The sequence below is a fragment of the Nestor notabilis genome, unplaced genomic scaffold (assembly GCF_000696875.1).
Source record: "Nestor notabilis isolate BGI_N333 unplaced genomic scaffold, ASM69687v1 scaffold6090, whole genome shotgun sequence".
Classification (NCBI taxonomy): domain Eukaryota; kingdom Metazoa; phylum Chordata; class Aves; order Psittaciformes; family Psittacidae; genus Nestor; species Nestor notabilis.
This window is the reverse complement of record NW_009912340.1, coordinates 29,014-33,816: the sequence shown is the minus strand read 5'-3', so window position 1 is coordinate 33,816 and position 4,803 is coordinate 29,014.

The window sequence follows — 4,803 nt, the reverse complement described above, 5'->3', positions numbered from 1 at the left end:
ACCCCCCCAATTTCTGTTGTTGATTATGGAAGGTTCAGATAATAGCCAGTTCTTCGTTACAGGTATCCTTACAAGCCGCAGATAGTAATTTGCTCTCCTTGGCACCACTGTTGCTGAACTTCAGTTGTCTGTGCTACAGAATACCATACCATCATACGGGAGCTACTTGACCCCTCTCATCTAATCAGTAGAGGGATGGATGAGTCTTTCCATGCTTCTAAGGATTTCAGTGAATCTTAACATAATTTTTTTTTTTTTCGTTTTGGTCTACAAAAGTGTCAGATAATCCTAAGCACCATCTAGAAGATGCCATGAACTTTTATTTACCTAATCAGAAGATTCCCGAGAACTGCAAAGGAAGAGAAGTTTTGCTGCTCTAACTTCATCTTTCAGTTAGAAATTAATAAGCAGATGTTCCTTTAATAGGGTTTAGAGTTGCATCCAAGAAGAAAATGTCATATGTAAATTAAGATTGGGGTTTTTTTTGTTTTGGTATCTCACCCTGTGATAAAGGGAAAATAATCTTCAGAACCTTCTTATGAGAAAGTTTAGCTTGGAAGAGGTGCAGACTTGAGTCCAGTAGAAGTCATTGTTTTAGAATGGCTGCCTTTGCCTTGGTCTTCTGTTTAAGTCGGGAACTCTTTTCTTACAGCTCTTGACTTTCAGCTGTTTTGTGTTGGCTCTAATTTCTTTCTGGATTATGCTGAATTTCTTTCTGGAGTATAAGTCCAGTTCGAAAGGTAAAATGTGTTGGTACCACCTGTACATTCTACAAGTAATTTTGTAGTAATGGTGTAAAAACTACTGTTTTGCTGGAGAATGTGGCCTCAAAATGTAGCTTCTGTACTTAATTTTAGTTACAGGACTTCAGGAAAAATATGAATTTTTTCTTAGACAAAGCTAGTCTTGTTGATTAAGTACAAAGAAGACTAATGTATGTTTATCATGGTGTTTGTTCTGGAATTGATTCTTGTGTCAACAGCAAGATTCTGTAATTTCTTCCAAGGTCATATGGTTTGTATAGTGTGCCAGACTTTCTCTTTGTGTGAAGAGTTGTAGCATATTCACACTGTGCTATGATCAAACTCTTTGGTTGTCACTGTAACTGTAGAAAAGCCTTTCTCAGATACTGGAAGCTTCCATATGCTTCCTTCTGTAGGAATTCTTCTTGCTGTATGCTTTCTGCTGAGTACTGTGGGAGTCTCTGCAAGACTGTTTATACTTACCTAATTACAATTTGTTGAGAATAAGACATTTGATACCATCCAGTGTTAAGACTACCCTTTTGCCTTGAGTCCAGAGCAGATCACTAGCAGTTGTACAACACACTTAAGCAGCCAAAACGGAGCATGTTTTGTTACAAGGACTAATTTATGTTAGCTTGTAGGTGAGATTTTTGGTGTCGTAAGTCATGTTCTTGAATATTCTCATAGGATGCTTTGAAATGTGGCTCTTGTGGCAAAAAACGATGGAACTGAGTCTAATTTTGGGCCATGTTCTCCAGACACTAATAAACTTGTTTGTTTACTGGTTTTTAAAATGTTGTGATCCACTTGCATTCTGATCTGGAGGCATATGGATCTAGAATCTGTCAGAACTTTCTTCTCGAGAAGTTTCATCTACTTATGTGTTAAATTACGATTTCACCTCTCTAAAAACACTCGCAGAGAATGGATAAGACAGAACAATGATTTAATTTTTTTTTGTTAGTGAGTAGGTTCTCCTCGAAATTAAAGAATGATCAGCCAATTGTATCTGTTAATTTTTAAGAGCAAGCTATGCAAGTCCAAACTATCAAGAATAAAAAATTAACATAAATCTTGGAGAACAGATTGTTAATGCTAGGACTTCTAATGAAACACTGCAAATTAAGGTGCTTCTAGTGGCAAGCAAGAAACATGTTTGACTCAATCTGTTTCTCTTTGAGCTTTGCTTTCATTGAGAAGCTTGTTTACAGAGCGAAGAATTAAAAGCATTGGTAAGGGTGGCCTAGGGTTTCTTTGGTATTTTTATCCCAGCAAGATTAAAGTTATTTCCCATTTAGGAAAGTAAACCTTTATTATAATTAGTTTTTATATGAGACTGGTACGTGTTGCTGTTTGGTTTCTTTTAGCATCTTTGCTAAAAGTGTCAGCAGCAATAAGGAACGGAGCGTTGGGATAAACATTCAGGATTGCCAAGGTGAAAATAGTATGAATAGTGTGTCTTTATGTCTGAACAGTGTATGTGCAAAAACTTAGAATGTGGGGGTAATATAGTCAAGCTTCAGAAAGTCTTCTGTAGACATGTGAGAAGGAGCCACTAAACCTTGTGGATGCACAGTCTTTACTTAAAGATGTTTGGGTGTGATTACTTGCATTCTTATTCTTTTACTGTTACAGCTTGTCTGAGTGGAGTTTCATTGTGCAGGGCCAGAAGTGTCTTTTTAGACCCTCAACTGTTACTGATACATCAGTCAAACATGACTGTTAGCGGCAAGAAGATGGGGTGTTTTAATAGAATGATACCCAGATAAAATATTTTTTGACAGAGCAGCCTGTATGGGAGCTGTGACAAGTAGTACTGAAGCTAAAGTTGCTTGAGGAAGGAGTGGATCTCCTTTAAGACAGCACACATTAAACATTCCAATTCATATAGACAGTGACTTTCTTTATGTAGTTGCTTTCTAAATTCCCTTTTATTTAGCGTATGTCTCAGTTGCAATTGAGACAACTGCACTTCCTTGGGAAACAGTTCCAGTACACAGTTACTGCAAAAAGTTGACCATATCCCTACTACTGAGTGTAGTTAATACATGAGTTTAAAGATCATAGAATCCTGAAGCAGTCTCTTTATATACCACATAATCCAGGTGTAGGCTGTAGTTTTCCATGTGGAATAAAAAATACTGTTCAGGTTCTCTTTCAGCTTTGAAAGTGTAAGAAAACTGAGCACACTAAGTGAATGGCAGAAGTCCATGAGCTAAGTGTCTAATGTCTGTAACAAAGACTGATGTTTTCTTGACCTGAGTTGGTCCCATTGTCCAAAAAGTCACTGTTACATACTTCAGAAGCTGATACGAATTTTCAGTTAGGCTTTTCATTATTAGATGCTGTTTGGATATGCATTTGAATGCTTCTGTAATAACATTAAGTGGAGCTCACAATTCCTTCTTCAGGAAGCAGCCTTCTGGCAGGCAAAAAAAAGTTAATTTGCACATTAGTGTTGAGGTGGAGAACACTAGAAATTCTGGAGGTCCAAGTTGCTTGCTTTCAGTGAGTACCCAGCTGGAAGTTACAAGTTCTTTATTTCATCAGACTAACTTACCCTCAGGGCAGATTTTTCCACTGAACATGTGGTTGAAGATCTTTCCCCTTATACATTTCCCCTTACAGAAATTTGTAGGGTGTGTGTAATAACTGCAGCATAAAACAATAGAATCATGGAAACAGCTAGGTTGGAAAAGATCTTTAAGTCCTGCCATTACTCCAGACTGCCAAGACCACTACTAAACCATATCACTGAGGGCCTAATCTACATGGTTTTCAAACACTTCCAGAGATGATGATTCCACAACTTCCCTGGGAGGCCTGCTTCAATGCCTGACCACCCTCTCTTGAGAATAATTTTTTCCTAATAGCCACGCTAACCCGCCCCTGGCGCAGCTGGAGGCTGTTACCTCTTGTCCTATCGCTTGTAACTTGGGAGAAGAGACTGCCCCCCACCTTATTACAACCTCCTTTCAGGTAGTTGTGGAGAGCAGTAAGGTCCCCCCCAAGCTTTCTCCAGACCAAACAACCCCAGGTCCCTCAGCCGTTCCTCATCATACTTGTGTTCCAGACCCTTCACCAGCTTTGTTGCCCTTCTTTGGACCCGCTCCAGCACCTCAATGACTTTTCTGTAGCGAGGGGCCCAGAACTGAACACAGGATTTGAGGTGCAGCCTCACCAGTGCCCAGTGCAGGGGGATGATGACGGCCCTGGCCCTGCTGGCCACACTATTGCTGATACAGGTCAGGATGCTAAATCAGGATTCAGCCTTCTTGGCTGCATGGGCACAGGCTGGCTCATGCTCAGTGTCTGCCAATCAGCAGCCCCAGGTCCTTTTCCATGAGCAGCTTTCCAGCCACTATTCACTCAGCCTGTAGCGTTGCATGGGTTGTTGTGGCCCAAATGGAGGACCCAGCACTTTGCCTTGTTGAACCTCGTACTGCTGGCCACAGCCCATGGATCCAGCCTATCCTGATCCCTCCGCTGAGCTTTCCTGTCTTCAGCAGATGAACACTCCCACCCAGCTTGGTGTCACCTGCAAGTTTACTGGGGGTGCACACAATCCCCTCGTCCAGATCATCAATGAAGATATTAACACTGGCCCTAACACCGAGCCCTGAGGGACACCACTACTAACCAGTCACTAAGTAGATGTGATTTACCGCCACTCTTTTGCCCTGGCCATCCAGCTGATGTTTCCAACCCAGCAACGAATCCTTCTGTCCAGGCCATGAGCAGCCAGTTTTTCCAGGAGAATGCTGCGGGAGACAGTGTCAAATGCTTTACTTAAATCCAAATACAGCATGTCCTTTCCCTCATCAACCAGGTGAGTCACCTTATTGTAGAAGGAAGTTAGGTTGTTCAAGCAGGACCTGCCCTTCACAAACTCAGCCTGATGACTCGGCCTGATCCTTCAGTTTTCCTACGTGTGCTTTATGATCTTGGGATCATCTGCTCCATGCCCTTCCCTGGCACTGAGCTCAGGCTGACAGGCCTGTAGTTCCCAGGGTCTTCCTTCCTGCCCTTTTTGTAGAGAGGCTTCATGTTGGCCCAC